Source organism: Perognathus longimembris, chromosome 14, assembly GCF_023159225.1.
Source record: "Perognathus longimembris pacificus isolate PPM17 chromosome 14, ASM2315922v1, whole genome shotgun sequence".
In the NCBI taxonomy this organism is placed as follows: Eukaryota; Metazoa; Chordata; class Mammalia; order Rodentia; family Heteromyidae; genus Perognathus; species Perognathus longimembris.
The window spans coordinates 40355637-40374526 of NC_063174.1; the positions used below are offsets into that span (position 1 = coordinate 40355637).

Here is an 18890-nt window from a genome sequence, read left to right on the forward strand (position 1 = left end):
GAAACAGAATTTGAAGAAAAAGACAATCATGATATAGAGCTGAAGCAGGAGTTTCTTCACAATTTTATAAAACATTAATGCAAAATTATATAATCCCCTAGATTAAAGATTTCAAAGAGAGTTACAATGATCTCTTTCCATTTTCAGAACTGCTTTCTGTTCTTAGATCCACCCAAAAAAAAAATAAGTCAAATAGATTATACCTAGCTTTCAGATGAGCCATACAGTTTTCCATGAAGAAAAAGGAAACCTATAGTAGCACAAAAAAATCCATAAATATTAACCTAGCTTTAAATAAAGATTGTAGGTAACATTTAAGTTCCTCAAATTTACAACATATACCACATGCACTTTACTCTCAGGGAGAAAAATGATCAAGACCAGAGGTCCTACTTAAAACAATTTTCTTTGTACTTAAGCCTCTATCTTACCCAGGACATTTTGCTATCAAGTATTTTCACTATTTCTTTTCTCTACAAAGCTTAGAATTCTATTGCATTGTCAGTTTCTTAAAAATGACTTTGTTTTATATGTTTCTTAAAAATGACTTTATTTTATATGTTCTGCATTAATGCAAGGTCTTGACTACCAAAAAAAGTTTTATAATACTTTTTCTCTAAAAACAAAATATCTTTTGAATTTGCTTTTTTGAAAAAAAAATTTAATTCTTTTGAGATAGGGTCTTAGCACTGGCCTGACACTAGTGATTCTTTTACCATCTTGTTCCTAGCACTGAGATTATAGTCACAAACCACCACACCCAGCTAAATGTTTCTTATTTTGCATTTGCTTTTTCTGTACATAAAATGTCCTCAAACTAGTTCATTGCAGTTAGTTGTTTACTGTCAATATGTATGTTTATACTTAGGTTTTTTACAAACAATGCTTCACAGTACAGGAGATGGGAGAAGGGAGAAGGGAGAAGGGAGGGGAAGGGAGGGGAGGGGAGGGGAGGGGAGGGGAGGGGAGGGGAGGGGAGGGGAGGGGAGGAAAAGAAAGGGTGAACAAGAGGGCACAAGTGAGACAAAGTGGACCACATCCGAGACACCATTGAATTTCTTGGCCTCAAATTCCCTTTAGTCCTCATGCCAAAGATTCTCAATATCAAAAAAAGTTCCACAGAATCAGGGACACAATGCAATATGTGATAAGACCAATACAGGAGAATCAAATCAGAAACTGCAGATATTTAATGGAATGTAATATTACTACCTGAGGAAGAATTACCACAAAAAGAAGATAAATAAGTAGCCCAAGCCTAGATATTGAAAGGTTGCTTTTACTACACTGCATGGCTCAAAGGGCTTTTCAAAGTTTTCTAACTCTAAGAAACACACTTTCTGTTGTGATACATACATGTATGGGAAGTTTTCCAAACAATGCTATTCCTTACCAAGTACAATGTCATGTTCTTCATCACTTTTTTCAATGTGGTAACCTGTCAATTTGATTCTATATATTACTAAATAATTATGATCCATATTTTTTTAAAGCAGGCTCAAAAAGGAGTGTCAGCTGAATAAAGTGGTGCCTGTCTAGCACTCTTGTAATTCCAGAAGTTGAGAAGCTGAGACAGAATAGTATCCAATGCCAGCCTGTACTATAGGGTAAGAATCTGTTTCAATCAAACAACAAAAAAAAACCGTATCTTTTAATAGGATTATTATTATGCAATTTTTCTCTGCTAATCTCTTTTGCAAGATAGGTGTTTAAGGTTGCTAATTTATTATATTTTCATTAAAACAAATGTTTCTTAAAGTATAGTCCCTTGACCAACACAAGCATCAATTGGGATAAACTGGGATGAAGTCTTGGGCCCCACTCTACTTGTGGTGAATCAGAAACCCCAAATGGAGTCAACCCAATCTGTAGTTCCAAGCCTTCCAGGGGATACTGATAGAAACTCATGCTTGAAAGGAACACAGGTCTTTATCCTCTAACAATCCAGAACACGGTGCTGTTGTGTGCCAGTCACTATTCCAAAAGCTCTACCTAACTTAAAAAAAAAAACAACTGGAACACTATGAAGTAAAAACCATTGGTTTTCCTATTATACTACAGATGAGCAAAATCTAGAGAGATTAAGTTGGCCAAGCTACTCAGTGGAACTAAACTTCAAACTTCTTTCGAATACAGAAGGACATACCTATATACTGGGTCATGAATATCCTCTTTCTGATCAAGTCCTCAGTTCTATTCCTTTACTTCAGCCACTCCTCCTTTTTCCACTCAAATTCCCTCCCTGTCAATGTCCTTATTCTCCAGCGTTGAAGTCATCCTAAAACACATTTCTAAAAAGCCTTGGAATCCAAATCACTAAACCTTGGGGGTTTTCTCCCCCTTTTTTGGTGGGGGAGGAGGGAATGCCTTTTCTCTGATCTTAAGTAGCACCTCGTATTCATTATGAAGCTGAAGTCTCTTCTCTTTTTTTTTCCTTTCTTTTTTGGAGAACTAATAGCATAGTATTGTTAATTTCTCATAGCTACTGTCCTGGCCAGCTTCCACCTGACCACTGCACTGCCAATGGGCAACTTTCCCCTCTCCACAACTCCCTTCCTACAAGGAAATTACTCCTCCCTTCCCACCTCCGCCCACCTCTATCCCTCTTTGCTCCAAGGAACTTCCATTTCCCCGTAGAACCCTTACCCTAGTCTCACACCCCAACTTACTATCCTGGGGAAGACTTCCTTCCTGGTGGCCCGAGTCGGCTGAGGCGGGGGGCGGGAGGGGGGGAATCTTCAGATCCAGTTTTCGGTCTCCGGTCCCAGACCCAGTGGGGTGAGGAGTGGGGGCCGCCGGGCGTTGGGGTTGCTCCTCCAAACCCTTTCAAGGTTTCCACTCATCCAACTGCCCCCACCCACCCACCCACGAAAGACCATCTGCTCCCCACGTCCGCAGGAGCTCAACTTCCTCGGACAGCCACGTTCTTCAGGAGGGTCCGGACCCCGCACGGTGCCTCTGCGAAGACTACGCGCACCAGCACGCAGGCGCGTGCGCGCGCACCTACCCTGTCACCCCGGACCCCGGACCCCGGCTGCCCTCGGTCTCCCCACTTCCCCTCGCTCCCCGGCAGGGGCCACTCCCAGTTCCCTCAGGTCCCCGGCTCTCTCCGCGCCAGCCGCTCCCAAGCTCCCCGGGGTTCCCAGCTCCCCGACACTGCCGGCACCCGAGCCGTCCGGGGTATTCCCAAATCACCCAGCCCTCGAACCGGTCACCCCGGGTCACCCCCAGCCCTAACCCCACGGCCGCTCCCGTCTCCCCAGGAAGCGACCGCTCTCCACACCCGCCGCCGCTCAGTGCCCGGGACCCCAGCAGCCAGAGCGTCCTCGGAGAGCTCCGGGCCGAACCCGCGGGGTCCGGCGCCAGCCGCCCTGCCCAGCACGACCTCGGCCACCCGGAGCCCGGCCATTCTCCCACCAGTCCAGTCAGAGCGGAGCGAACTCGCCGCCGCCGCCCCGGCCCTGGCCCCAGCCCCGGCCCCGGCGTCCAGGCCCGCTTCCTTCAGTCTCTGTCTCCTAAACACAGAGCTAGAGTTTCCGCCCTGCGATGGCCTTCAGACCGCGGGCCAGGCTCCCGGCACTCACCTGCCACCGCCTCCGGGCCAACTCCAGTGCCTCTTCTTCTACCTCGGCCGCCAGTAGCCACCAAGCGCCACCACCTCCCCCATGACAACAGGCCCACCCCACATCATATTTCCGACCTATCCATTGGACGACGGGGCGGCGGCTCTCAACTCTGATTGGTTTCACCTACCTGCCCGTCATCGTATCTTTACCGCCCATTTTCCTGGACCGGGTATTCGCCCCCGTCGAGACCTGGAACGTCCTAGTCCAAGCTTTAGTTGTCATTGGTGGATGATTGGACAGTTCGAAGTCATGATAGGCTACTAAAAGTGTCTATTAAGTGAACAGGCATGGGACGTGACGGCCACGGTTGGTTCAAGCCTGTGCACAGTTTGGTTGCGCAGTAGAAAGCTCACGTCCGAGGTTACCGGGGAAGGGTTAACTCTTTGTTGTGGAGTTCACGCTGTGAACCAGCTTCTCCCTCGTACCAGGTGAAACTTACCCGCTGCCAGCATACTCACAGAGGTAACACTTGCAATACACCAACAGCGCCAGAAGTTGTCTTTAAGAAGTGTCTCTTACTCTTGGGGAGGGAGATCCCATGCAGATTAAAATCCCCCCTTCTTTTCTTGGGGTCCCAATGCGACCCGTTTCCTTGAAGTGCTTTTTCTGTCTCCAAGCTGAAGCGCCAAGCGCGGCTGTTTATTTAGCAGAGCAATCAGTCCACTTCCCTTACACTTAATAGACGTCATCCATAAGCTGAAGGGTCGTGTCCACAATTCTCTAGCCCCTAGACCCACTTCTGGCTTGCCTTTGGCCGGTTTTCAATAAATGGGGATTACTTTTCCTCCGACCTCTCTCTTCCCACCCTTGCTTGATTTGTACGTTCTTAATTAGCCCTACTAGCTGTGTGTCAAATACGTTAAAAGCTTGTCCTTTTCTTCTAAACCTCTCCCTAGCAGTCTAAATTAGGGCCATTGAGTGAATTGCAAGGATTTTTTTTTTCCTTCCCTCACTTGGCACAATGATTATGAGAATAAATGATTGCAATTTTTATTCCGTTGGGTACAAATCACAGTAGGCATTTTTGACAAATCTGGTGTTGCTATAAAAACTTGTGCTCCTAGAATTATATCGTCATTAGCTTTTGGACTTTTCTTTTCTCTTCCACCCACTTTTCCTGCTCCTAAATAAGAAAATGCTGGCCTGATTACTCTTTCAGTTACTAAATCAAATTTAAATATACCTTCCTCACAACTCTACCTGCAATATGCAAAGTCATGGGTGATGAAACATACACTTGAGGACATTTGAAGCACAGTTGGAATAAGTCAAGGAGGCCTGACCCTCCTAAGCACCACTTCATGAGTGGGACCTCTCTGTGGGACTATGAATGTGGACTTTGGAAATTTTGCACTTTGCCTGTGTTGTCCTCTGGCTATCTCTTTGTCCCATATCTTTTCTATTTACTAGCCTTCTGCTCTTTGTGGAGCAAGCAACAAGGGTTCTAAAACTGTATGGTTTGTTATTCAGAAGAAAAAAAGAACAAGCTGTCTGTTTTCTAGCCTATATTTTTAGTCAAGTTTCAATAAACTGCACACTTCTATCACCAAACTAAATGGAAATTGCTCCTCCAGTAACTATACATAACAATAAGGTGTCTTCCTAGTTATTTTCTGGACGTTTCCTCCCCCTTCTCTCATCCTCACCTTTCAATTTAGAAATAGCCTCACATTCAATTCAGTGACTCACAAAAAAATCCCATAAAAGGAAAGAGGAAAAGCCAAAATAACTAGAGAGATGTCTGAATCACTCCCTTGAAGGAAAGATCAGTTATTGACCATGATAAGATGAAAGTTGAGACATCAGGCCTGAGCTAACATCTTAATAAAGTAACATGCAAACATGATAACACCCCAATGAGAAGGCAACATCAGTGTATCCTTTTACATAGCCTTTTCCTATATCACTAATAGCTTTCTTCTCTTTAGCTTTGGCAATGTGCCATACTACCAATTTTAGAGCAAGTTAGAAGACAATTAATGTCCTGGCACATAGGAAACAATAACGTCATAGGAGAGCATGGCCATTATTATGGTACTTTGGGTAATAATGGCTCTTGCACAGCCTCAGTGACTAGGTGCCATAGAGAACATAGAATTAGGCCAATCTCACTAAGAGGACTTGCCATCTAAGTTTAGGAACTCAACAAAAATGACTACCACAAAAGAAAAGTGGAAAACTGCCCTAGAGTCATTATTTGAGGCATTAAAAGACTTTCCTAAATGCATTTGTTCATATGTTTATGTACATTCCCCGCACTCCCATTCTATGTGAATATCTCTTATGAAATAAAATGTAAAGTATATACAACACAATACAAAGAGGGAAAACCTTAAAGAAGGAAGGTTTTCAAGAACTTGCTTTGATCTAACAGAAGGCTATTGTGTTATCAAAGACTGCAGCACTGGAGAGGTTATTGCTTGAACCCTATGTTTTGATTTTACGTGCACGTGGTAACCCTATAACGTAATTACTCCATGTAGCTTCTCTTTTCTTTCTGGGTTATGTACTTCGTTGCCACTCTCAGGGCCTGCTCTCAGAACACTGGAGTCTGGGAGTCTGCAGCTTTGTGTTGAGTGTGGCTGGCTAAGGAGGTGGTGCAGATGGTATCTGCTAAAAGCCATTTGCTCAAACCCAGGATGGCAGGTATGTTAAGGGAAAAATCAGCCTCTACAAATCACAATTAAGTGGAAAATGGAAGCTTATGCTGGGTTGGGTGGTTTATGCCTATAATCCCAGCACTTGGAAGATTGAGGCAGAGATAGAATGAGTTCAAGGCTAGCTTGGAGTAATAATGATGCCCAGAAGGAAGGAAGGGAGGAAGGGAGGGAGGGAGGGAGGGAGCGAGGGAGGGAGGGAGGGAGAGAGGGAGAGAGGGAGGGAGGGAGGGAGGAAAGAAGGAAGAGGAAATGGTGGACTAGGAGTGACATCCCAACATCTGAGGAGTGATACAGTGTGCATTGACCTTTTGTGAGTATTAAAGTCATGTTTTCTCCTACTCTTTTTTCATAGTCACTTTTCTTTTTTGTGTGTGTCAGTACAGGGTCATAAACACAAGGCCTGAGCACTGTCCCTTAGCTTTTTCTCAAGGCTGATGATCTATCTACTACTTGAGCCACAGCTCCACTTCTGGCTTTTTGGTAGTTAATTAGAGATAGGAGTTCCATGGACTTTCCTGCCTGGGCTGTCTTTGAACCTCGATCCTCAGATCTCAGCCTCAGATTACAGGCATGCACCACTGGTACCTAGCCATAGTCACTTTTCAAGGGAGCAAATCTAAGTATCCTTTCGTACCTTTTCAAACCCAGACAGGCATAATCCCAATAGGGAAAAGGTCTCTTTCTTGGTTTTAGAATTTTCCCCTCTACTTTACATACATAATTCCACCTGAACTTAAAGTAACAAGCAGGTGGTGAAGAAAAACTATTCAGAAAACAGACAAGGGCCAGAGATGCGTGCCACTAGCAGTTGAAGACAGGCCAAGATATTTGACAAGTGGTGAATTCCTGAGTTAAAGGGATCCAGAGGGTGGAAGCTAACAAAGGTGAAGGGATTAGAGAGAGATGAAAAGAAGGAGATGGAGAAAGGAGAGAGAAAGAGGGAGGAAGGGAGAGAGGGGGAAGGGAGAAGGAGAAGGAGGTGGGAGATTAGGGAAGAGACGGAAGTAAAGGGAGAAAAGGAGGGAGGGAGGAAAGCAGAAAAGGAGGAAGGGAGGGAAATAGAGCCATCTGACTTCTGGTCGGGAGAGGAAAAGGTAAAGAAAGCTAGAACAGAGTCCAGAAGCTCCCTCAGAGTGTTGAGCCAGCTCAGAGTCCTATCTCTGCCCCTGCCCCTCCCTGGTGGTGGACTTTATACCATGTTGCATAATTGTACCAGCAAAGTGCAGTCTCTGCCATTGGGTAAAGGGGAAGAATATCAAAGTTCCAGCCAATAGGACTGTTGTTTCATTGTCCTTTCTCTGTTCAAAGCCTGCTGCTCTGGCAGCAAGGCAAAGCTGACAAGAAAGGACAAGCTTCATGTCTCCAGCCAGGAGCATATCTTCATAAAGTTGACCACTGGCTTAAGCTCTGGCAGAAGACATTGCTACCGTCCCAATCTGGGAAGTTTCCAATACTGGGAAGGGATACACTGCTTTCCAAGCTGAAACAAGGCACTGTGGTTTCAAAGTTCAAGGTTCTATTTCACGGGTAGGAAGAAGAGAGAGAAACATCAACAGAGGGGGCTGTTCTCTTGGGCAGAACTATTTGCTTTCTGATTCCAGAGCTTGTGTAATTTTTTAAATACCATGTCATACCTTATTACTAAATATATTCATTTTTATTCCTCTACTAATATGAGTACTTATAAGATGGATGGCTTATTAGTTCTTAGCTTGGCCATTGTACTTTGAAAGGAGTCCCTAGTTACTATCACCAGATCTTTGGGTGGACCAGCTATTCTTCTGTATCAGGGAGTAGGCTGTGCAAAATACTTAGCATCATTTAAACTTTTGTCCACCCCTGTCTTACATGTGCACAAAGAGTTTCCTGGAAACCTGGCTACTCTCCAAGGATTTCTCAGAATAGAATGCCTTCTAGAACTTCAATGTTTCATCCACTTGGAACCCCATTAAAAAAAAAAAGCAGACTTGAACTCAGAGTCTTGGACCTAATATGTATGTCCTGGACTTGAAAAAGGATGGATATACCAGCAGGAAAATCTTTATCAGCAATCTACTTTAGGATAATAGTGCCTACTTGTGAGACTGATTTAAAGTCTAAAAGGAAAGACTGGGGATATAGTTTAGTGCTTGCCTAGCATTTATAAGGCCCTGAGTTTTGATCTTCAGCACTTCAAAAATTACAATAAAAATAAATCAATTTATAAGTTAATAGATAATTATATACTACTTTGTAAGTGAGAGAATGTGTTTACTTCAGAATTAGTGTATACCATATAACAATATGGAAGTGAAATAACTATAATCACTATTGATGTTATTATGGTTGTTTTTCTCTCGAAGCTATTAAAAAGAAACCTTTTATGAATTGTAAATTATATAATATACATAATTCAGGACTTGGCACACAGGAAATCTCAGTAAGCATTCATTATTATTATTAACATGATTAATGTGTGATAGCTGGTTGCTTCTCCATACTATTCCTAATAACTGTCAACACTGGTAACTTTTCAAAGTTGGTCTTATTTCCCTATAAATTTTGTTTCAGTCTTTTTGTGTGTTAACACTCTATAAACTGTACAAACACAAACAGTTTCAGATTTGGGGTTTATAAAATATGACCAACAAAGTCATGACCCAGTTTAATTTCCTGCTTGTTCTATACCAAGAAAGGAATGCTCAAAACCTGCAAGACAGGCTAATTGTGGCAGAACCTCCTCTTTGCAAAAAAGTGCAGGCCTGATCCCATCCAAGTTTCAGAGATGGAGGAGTATGCTCAGAAGAATGAGCAGGGACTTGGCTGTGTGATCAAGTCAAGCACCAAGGGCTCACACCTGTAACTGCAGATACTCAGAAGACTGAGATCTAGACATCATGGATAGAAGCCAGAGCAGGCTGGAAAGTCTGGACTTTTATCTCCAGTTGACCACTCAAAAGCCAAAAGTGGAGGTGTGGCTCAAGCTGGTAGTGCATCAGCCTTGAGCACAGAAGCTAAGGGATAACACCCAGGCCCTGAGTTCAACACACACACACACAGACACACACACACACACACACACATACACACACAGAAGCTGGTCACTGTGTTGTCTGATGCCAGGTCGGTACTCTGCTAAGGATGACAGCAAGACTACACAGGTTGGAAGTAGTAAGAACCATAAAACTGAATAATCAATAACAATTTTGTAATTGCAGAGTTGGAAGAAACATACTTCCCCTCAAGACTAGAGTTAGAAGGGAGTCCAGTTTGCAACATGATCGCTAAGAGGAAAGGTTAGAGCGACCAAGCAGGCACGAAGCTTCCTTCTAAGGGAGGAAGATATGAAGGGCTGGCCTCTGGCCAGGAAAAAGGAGGAACTGTAATTAAGAAAACCCCATTATTTTGGCTTTGAGTCATTTCTCAAGGCTCATCTATGATTACTATATGAGAAAGACTGCAGGCGGGATGGGGCGGGGTGGGGGGGAGGCCTCCTGAAGTATAAATTATTCTTATGTCAAAAACAGTGTAGAAAAACAAAGATCTAAATCTTTTAGAACTCATCGTACTATCTTTTCAGGCCAGGGGAATCTACTGAAATTCTACCCTCTCCTCCAAATGCTTACCACCTCTCTTCCTCTCCCTCACTCCCTCTCTTTCCCCGTCCATATTTGTACACTTTGTTTTTCCTCCTGTATTCCATGCAGTAGAAAAGAAAGTAATGTATTAAGAAGTGTGTGTGTGTGTGTGTGTGTGTGTGTGTGTGTGTGTGTGTTGGTTTTAACTCAGGGCCTCACATGCTTCCTTGCTTTATTGTTCACATCTGATGCTTTACCACCTAAGCCACACCTCCAGCCTACTTCTAAGCTGGTTATTTTGAAGATGGAGACTCACAGACTGTTCTGCCTAGGCTTGCTTTTGAACTGCCATCCTGTGGATCTCTACCTTCTAAGTGGCTAAGGTTACTGGCTGCCTTAGGAATCTTAAGATTGTAATGATTTACAGAGCCATTTTATCTAGCAGCATCTACTTTGCTACTACACCTTAGACGTTGAGAAATAGTCACAGATAATGATGACCTTTGCCTCCAAATGAAGTCACTTGTGCAACTGAGATATAAGAAAACCCACTTTTCGTTGTTGTTTGACTCTTGACTTTTTTTGGTCCAAACTGGCCTTGAACTTCAGTTTCTCTTGCCTCTATCTCCCAAGAAGCTGGAATTTCAAGCAGATACCAAAGTGCCCATGTCCTACTGATTTTCTGAAATGCCCTACTCTGGCCTCTTCTTCTCCTGATACATCCCCAGATATTACCACATCTGTGTATGGAAAGATTAAAGCTGAAGTTGCTGAGAAAGTGATAGAAGGTAAAGGGAAGGCTGGGGATGTGGCTTAGTAGTAGAATGCTTGCCTAACAGACATGAAACCCTGGATTTGATTCCTCAGTACCACATAAACAGAAAAAAACAGGAAGTTGTGTTGTGGCTAAAGTGGTAGAGAACTAGCTTTGAGCAAAAGCAGCCCAGGGACAGTACCCAGGCCCTGAGTTCAAGCCCCAGGACTGGCAAAAAAAAAAGTAAAGGGAAAGTATGTACTAATATCAAGTTCCTCTTCCAGTGGGTTTTGTGTTCTTTCCTTCCTATTCTGCATTTCCTCTGTGTTCATGACAGCAGGAACTGGGCACTGGTGGCTCACGCCTGTAATCCTACTCAGGAAGGTAAGATCTGAGGATCATAGTTCAAAGCCAGCCCAGGCAGGAAAGTCCATGAAAACCCTTATCTCCAATTAACCACCAAAAGACTGTCACTTAAAGTGGTAGAACACCAGCCTTGAGCAAAAAAGCTAAGGGATAGCACCCAGTCCCTGAGTTCAAGCCCCAGTAATAGTGCACGTGCACACACACACACACACACACACACACACACACACACTCAGAGAGGAGACCTATACATTTCAATACCTTCTTAGTTACCCAAGAAGACCTCTGTCTGCCCCTACGTAGGTTGGGCAATTTTAGAAGGAAAAGAAGAGGTCTGACTACACAATAGGGATGGTGTATTTATTTGCTTAGCCTTTTCCTGCACTGCAGCCAGAGCAGTGACCACTTCATTTCACCCTCAGGAAGTGTATTCAGTAGTAGGCTTTCTTTCTTTTCCTGTTAGTTTCCTGTGAAAAGGACATCAGTGTCCTGGTCAGTACAGCAGCTGATAAGAAGGATGTTTGTCATTCAAGAGGAGACAAACTTATTTCCCATCTCAGACCCAGACCATCTCAAGGACGGGGACAATTGGGCTTGGTTGAAGAAATAACAGGAGAAACTGATTTTCGTGGTGCTATCTTCTTTTCCTGAAATAAATCTCTTGGGTGGGATAGAATAATTATATCTTCCACTTTAGTAGAATTTCACACTTTCTAAAAGTAGTACCATGTTGTAAAAAGCAGATTTGGAGGCTCTGCAGTTGGCAAAGCCTGGTGGTTACGTTAAAGGGTTAACATGAGAGGCAGCTTGGGGTTTATGTTTCCTGGAACTCTTACAAAATGCATAGGTTTACCCGAAGTTGGATTTCACTTGCTAGCTCCCCACTGACCCTACAGATCATCTTCAAAGTTACTTTGTGCAATGAGGCCTCCTGACATCCCCTGTGCCAGCCACTACTGGGCGTATCCTTCTAATACAGAGCACACATCCTACTTCCTAGGATGCGCATATCCCATGGGTAGACATGTTCAATTCCTCTCCATCCTGCAGTGCGTCACCACCGGGATAGCAAGGATCGCGAACATCCTTCCTGCTCAGGGCAGCCTAGCATAGGTCCTAACTAGTGATAGAGTGAGTCAAGAGTTGTCTCTTGGGGGCTGGGAATATGGCCTAGTGGCAAGAGTGCTTCCCTCATATACATGAAGCCCTGGGTTCGATTCCTCAGCACCACATATATAGAAAATGGCCAGAAGTGGTGCTGTGGCTCAAGTGGCAGAGTGCTAGCCTTGAGCAAAAAGAAGCCAGGGACAGTGCTCAGGCCCTGAGTTCAAACCCCAGGACTGGCAAAAAAAAAAAAAAAAAAAAGAAAAGAAAAGAATAGAATTGTCTCTCGGAGCAATCTGACCATAGTCATTTATTTTGGGGCGGTGTTCTAGGAATTATGTATATAAAGACATGCTAATTATCATATCACGATCACTTGTGGTTATGGTAATTAGTAGGTAAAAGCACAGTGGTGGTAGACTAAGACTGTGGCTCAAGTGATAGAGTACTTGTCTAATAAATGAGAGGTCCTGAGTTCAATCCCGAGGATAGCCAAACCAAACCAATCAACCAAACAAACAAACAAGTCCCACAAAGATCGAAGGGGACTAAATAAAGCTCTCTACTAGTGTATATGTATGAGGCCATCCTCCTACTATGATTTTGGAATTTCATTGCCTGTCTTTGTTGGACTCCTGTAGACAGGGCTACTCCTTTGTGTATTTCTACACAGTATTTCCTGCCTGCTGTTCTTCCCATTGCTGATGCTGGAAGCAGGGAGAGCTCAATTTCCCCCTGACTCCAATGAATCCTTTCTGGTCTGAAGTGAAAGAACCAAGTCCTCTGATACTTTTCCCTTCAGGCTCTGAGACAGAGGTCCTCATCAAGGGGCTATGCTGAATCACCCCTCCTCCAGAGAAAACAAGTCTAAAGTCAACTGCCTTAGGGTGGCTAGGGTAAAAGGAAATTGACTCATCTTGCTAATCCCCCCCACCCTTGGAAGCAAAGGTTCATGTCCTTGGCTTGCTCCCGGGTTACAAGAAGGCAACCCAACAGAAATGTCTCTGCCGTCCCATTGTTCCTCTTTCCCTCACAAGCTTGTGGTCTTTCTTTGTCATGGAGAAGTGAAGTTAATGAGAGAGAAAGAGGAAGAATAAACCAGACAGCATCAGTCTTTGGTGGATGGAGAATAGGCAGCCTGGGACAGAAAGAGATGAATTGACATGAAAGATAACAAGACATGAAGAATCCCTGGAGATTCTTCAACAATTCTCACACTTAGGATAGCTTAAGGCACAGCCCAGTTGCCAGGACACTGGGGAACCCAGAAATACAGTCAGTGGGAGGTGATGACAGCACAGAAGCAAGCTGATCTGATATGCAGGCCTCTATAAAGAGCTATGCCCTGTGGGAATACCACAAACGGCTTCAGATTGGGTAGGAAAGAGAGGGAGTGGGCGTTCCATGTGAGCCTTAAATCATGGAGGCCCACACTATTTCCAGCTCAGACTCCAATTTATTGGGAGGACCACAAGCAAAAGATGAATGTCAGAGATGTGGCTTAATCAGCTGCCTAAAGGATAGGCGCATGTTTTTTGAGATGCTTTGAAATCCTCAGATGAAAGGAAATGCCAGGAAAAGCTATCATTACTTTGAGTACTGATCATGGAGGAGTCAGAGCATCTCTGAGCTTCTTTAGTATTGGAGTCTACAGCCATAGTATTTTCATCTTGGAAACCTGTTTTCTAATATCAGTTGAGAGCAGGATAACTGGTGATCTCTGAAGAGTGCAGCCAGAAATCTCATCCTAGAGTAGAGGAATTTCCAACCAAGCTCCAATACGTTTTCTGTGCAAACCGAATCTGGCCATGGCTAACTTGCCTAGAGGATGATATACAGGCTATGACCTATAACACTGTCTTTCTTGCTTTTACATGTACATTGTTACTTTCAAAGTTGGACTTGGGGCTGGGTGTTGGTGACTCACACCTTGTAATCTGAGCTGTTCAGGAGGAGGCTGAGATCTGAGGAATCTTGTTTGAAGCCAGCTGAGGAGAGAAAGTCCATGAGACCCTTAGATCCAATTAACTACCAACAAGCTGGAAGTGAAAAGATCTGTGCAAATACATGACTATAGAACCAAAATGAGCGAGACTTCCTGATGTTTTTTTTTGTCATTGTTGTTTTTCAATTTGTATTTGTATTAGTACTGAGACTTGAACTCAAGACCTCATGCTCTTGTTTAGCTTTTTCCCAACAAGCTAGGCACTCTATCACTTGAGCCATACCTCCACTTCTGGCTTTTTGCTGGTTGATTAGAGATGAGTCTCAGATTTGTCTGCCTAGTCTCGCTCTGTCAGAACTGAGATCCCCAGATCTTAGCCTTCTGAGTAACTAGGATTAGCCACCAGCACCTAGCAGGATGGTTCTGTGTGTGTGTGTGTGTGTGTGTGTGTGTGTGTGTGTGTGTGTGTGTGTGTGTGCAGGTCCTGAGACTTGAACTCAAGACCTTGGTGCTGGCCCTGAACTTTTTTGCTCAAGCTTAGTGCTCTACCACTTGAGCCACAGCTCCACTTATTGTTTTTTGGTGATACAATGGAAATAAGAATCTCACAGTCTTTTCTGCAGTCCTCAGATCTCAACCTCCTGAGTAGCTAGGATTCAGGTGTGAGCCACCTGATCCGCAAAGTATAAAGTATTCTTTTTTTCTTTCTCTTCTGTGCACGCACACATGCCATCATGTCTCTGTGTGTGTGTGTGTGTGTGTGTGTGTGTGTGTGTGTGTGTGTGTGTACTCACGTGTACCGGTCCTGGGACTTGAACTCCGGGCCTGGATGCTGTTCTTGAACTGCTGCTCCCTCCTCCTCCCCCCCTCCTCCCCCTCTCCCCTCCTCCTCCTCCCCTTCCTCCTCTTCCTGCTCCTCCTCCTCCTTCTTCTTTTTTCTCAAGGCTAGCACTCTGCCATTTGAGCTACAGCTCCACTTCCTGATTCTTGAACTAGCTATTTTTCAACCCCTTATCCTATGTGTAAATTCCAGGTTCCTTTCCTAGTTCCAGAATTCTAATTTAGTAGGTTAGAGAAGGATCCAAGGATCTGCATTATGTTTGTTTGTTTGTTTGTTTGTTTGTTTTACCAGTCTTGGGTTTTGAACTCAGGGCTTGGGCACTGTCCTTGAGCTTCTTCTGCTCAAGGCTAGCGCTCTACCACTTGAGCCACAGCGTCACCTCCGGATTTTGCTGTGGTATTGAGGAATTGAACCCAGAGCTTCATGCATGCTAGGCAAGCACTCTATCATAGAGCCGCATTCCCAGCCTCTGCATTACGTTTTGTCAAAGTTCTTTGAGTGACTCAAACATAAGCTTTCCCCCAAGGCTCCTCAAATAACCTATCTTCCAAGGTCAGAGATTGACTCAGCCTGGTAATCCTTGTAGACATAATAGTCAAAATACTTGGTGAATGAAAATACAGAGGGCTGGGAATATAGCCTAGTGCTTGACTCATATACAAGAAGCCCTAGGTTTGATTCCTCAGCACCACGTATATAGAAAAGGCCAGAAGTGGCGCTGTGGCTCAAGTTGGCATAGTGGTAGCCTTGAGCAAAAAGAAACCAGGGACAGTGCTCAGGCCCTGAGTTTAAGCCCCATGACTGGCAAAAAAAAAAAAAAAAAAAAAAGACAAAAAATATAGAGACAGATACACGCTAATATGCTGGTGACCTGAGAACAAATTGTAAAGCAGCCATTAGATTCTGAATCAAGCTATGTAGTACTCTTCAGCTCTTTGGCTCATTTCAAATGTTCTCCAACATCCGTGAGTCTTTTCCCCCTCTATGCTGGGGAGTATAGAGCAAGGCACTGCTTTTTGGAAGGAAATGTTCATATTTGCTTTTTAGGAGAAGGTTGCAGACTTCTTTATGTGTTCCCCTCATGGCTCCTTGTGTACAATGCATAACACCATCTTTGGCATTCCTTCACTCAGTAAGTATGTACTGATTACAGGTTAGATACATACTCTAGGCCAATAGCGAGTTGCCAAGGATATAAAAAAAATAAGTAGCTTACCTCTTAGCAAAAGCTACTGTGTGGGGACAGTGGTACAGCCATTTCAGGGAATTAAGTGAGCCATTGGTACCATTTTAGCAACACGGCATGTATGTATGTATTTGCCACCCCTGGGGCCTAAGCACTGTTTCTGAGCTTCTTTTTGCTCAAGGTTAGCATGCTACCACTTGAGCCACAGCGCCACTTCCTACTTTTTCTGTTTATGCAGTGCTGAGGAACCGAACCCAGGGCTTCACGCATGCTAGGCAAGCACTCTACCATGATGCCATATTCCCAGCCATAGCATTTAAGTTCTTTTCAAAGTAGAACTAACCCAAGGCCAAGAACAAATGTAAAAGAAGATGCTCACCTTTTCTTCCCAAATGCACCGAGTGAAGGATAAACACAAACTTGTAGGGTGTGAGAACCATTTGCGTAGTATTTACCTGTCTTAAATGATTTAAGCAGCAGTCATCCAGAGTCACATCATCCTAGGAACAGGTAGGATTTTTCTGCTATTGCATAGTACCTGACACAGACTTAAGTATTCCATGCTTCTGAATAAGTGAATGAAACCTGAGTTCCAGTTCTGCCACTTCCTGTGGCTCCTTGGACAAAGTCTTTCTCTCATTTAGATATTGGGTCTCATTGGATGGCCCACCACCTCTTTCCTCAGCCTCCATACTGCTGGGGTAACAGGAATGTGTCATCATGTCCATTACATCACAGAATTTTTGGCCCTCATCTACCTCATCACTGAGACTACAGCTACTTTGTCTATATAATATGAATAGAAACCATGTTTTATTTTCTTAATGGTGCTTTTGTTGTTATTTTTGTTTTTGGTGGTATAGGAGTTTGAACTAGGGACTTTATGCTTGCTGCATGCTCCTAGCTGCAAATCACATTGGCACTATGCCAGGCATACCTCAAGCACATCACCATTTGGTTGATACAGCAAGTTACTCAGAGCACAGAACCAAAAGCTTCCTCCAGGAATCAACTTGTGTGGCCAAACTGACACCTAGTGGTGCACTTTTAGAACATAAACCAAGAGTAAAAGTATAGTCAATTATGGTTTGCAAATTAATGTGGGGAATCAGTAATAATTAACAGTGCATCTGTTTTACAGGAGTAACAGTATTAATCCCCACTACTAATCTTCAACCTTGGATTCATATTAGAATGACTTGAGAAGCTTGTAAAACCTAGCAACCCCTAAGATTCTGATTTAACTTGCAAGAAGTGTGTGCTCAAGCTTTGACATTAATTCTTTTTTTCATTTATTTATTCATTCATTCGTTCATTCTTCATTCATTGATGGTGGTAGTGGGGCTGGAACATAAGGCTTGGATGCTGTCCCTAATCCTTTTGCTCAAGGCTATTGCTTTACCACTTTGAGCCATAGCTCCACTTCTGGGTTTCAGGTAGTTTATTGGAGATAACAGTCTCATGGCCCTTCCAGTCCGGCATGGCTTCAAACTGCCATTCTCAGATCTCAGCCTCCTGAGATTACAGGGATAAGCCACAGTTCCTACACACACACACACACACACACACACACACACACACACACACACACACACACACTTTTGTTTGTTTGTTTGTTTGTTTGCCAGTCCTGGGCCTTGAACTCAGGTTGTGCCAAGGAATCAAACCCAGGGCTTCGTGTATGCGAGGCAAATGCTCAACCACTAGGCCATATTCCCAGCCCCAAAGGTCCAAATCGTAACATCTAAGACTTTACCCAGAGTTGGCCTCTCCCAAAGGTCCTCCAGGGACAGGTGATCTTGAAAGGCCAGAGAAGCACAAGTCCATTCCAAAACCATTGTGTAGGAACTGCCACCCAGTGTAGACATGGAAAATGAATGGGTTGGCTGTGATGGTGCACACCCCGTAACCAATAATGAGGATAAGGAAAAGAATAAGAATGGAGCTTCCCTGGGTTAGGGAGGAAGGCTGCAGAATTTCCCAGCGATGAATGGGAGTCAGGCCAATGCCTGCCAGTGCCTGGCTCAATTAGTTGCCAGGATGATTTCCTAGAATTTTATGGGGAATGTTTTAATTTTATTAGTGTTTTTTAAATTGTTATGAGAGCAGGTTGAGGATGCTAATGTTTGGCCAAGTGAGCAACATTCTAGGAACTCATCATTTGAAAAGCCTACATTGGGAACAACAAACTGTATGCCTGAGGTCTGAACTTAGCCCAGAGATACTTTTGGCAAATTAGTTTACAAGAAAAATCTGTCATCTATCTATCTATCTATCTATCATCTATCTATCTATCTATCTATCTATCTATCTATCTATCTATCTATCTATCTTCTTGCCAGTCCTGGGGCTTGGACTCACAACCTGGGTACTGTCCCTGAGCTTCTTTTGCTCAAGGCTAGCACTCCACCACTCGAGCCACTTCTGGCTTTTTCTGTTTTGGTGGTACTAAATAATTGAACCCAGGCCTTCATTCATGCTAGGCAAGCACTCTACCACTAAATCACATTCCCACCCAAGAAAAATCTGTATTTTTGACTTGAGATACACTGTAGAGAATATCAATGGTTGTGGTCATTGCTCTATCCCCCAGAGTCTAGAATAGTACCTAGAACATAGAAACAATGGAATAAATTTGTTTTTGAAACAGGGTTTCATTCATTATATTACCCAGGCTGGTATGAAACTTGCAACCTTGCTCCGGCCCTCCCAAGTAATTGGGATTACAAATAGTCACTCACACATTTGTTTTTAGTTGATATCTTAAAAAGCACTTACTTTTGTAAACTAGGAATTATCATTTTTTACAGTGACCAAAAATATCTTGGAGAAGTCATTTGTATAAGGTCTC

At 43.6% G+C, this 18890-nt stretch overlaps 1 protein-coding gene across 3 annotated transcripts in view; it reads right to left on the minus strand.

Moving 5' to 3' along the window:
• Positions 1-3670, minus strand: part of Numb (NUMB endocytic adaptor protein) — a 121193-nt gene extending 117523 nt beyond the window's left edge. Inside the window, exon 1 of one of the 3 annotated variants that reach the window (XM_048362804.1) lies at positions 3585-3670. The gene's annotated coding sequence lies outside the window, so the exon portion shown is untranslated. The remainder of the gene's footprint in view (positions 1-3584) is intronic. The other 2 variants (XM_048362805.1, XM_048362810.1) reach the window with 2 other exon arrangements.
• Positions 3671-18890: the final 15220 nt, after the last annotated feature.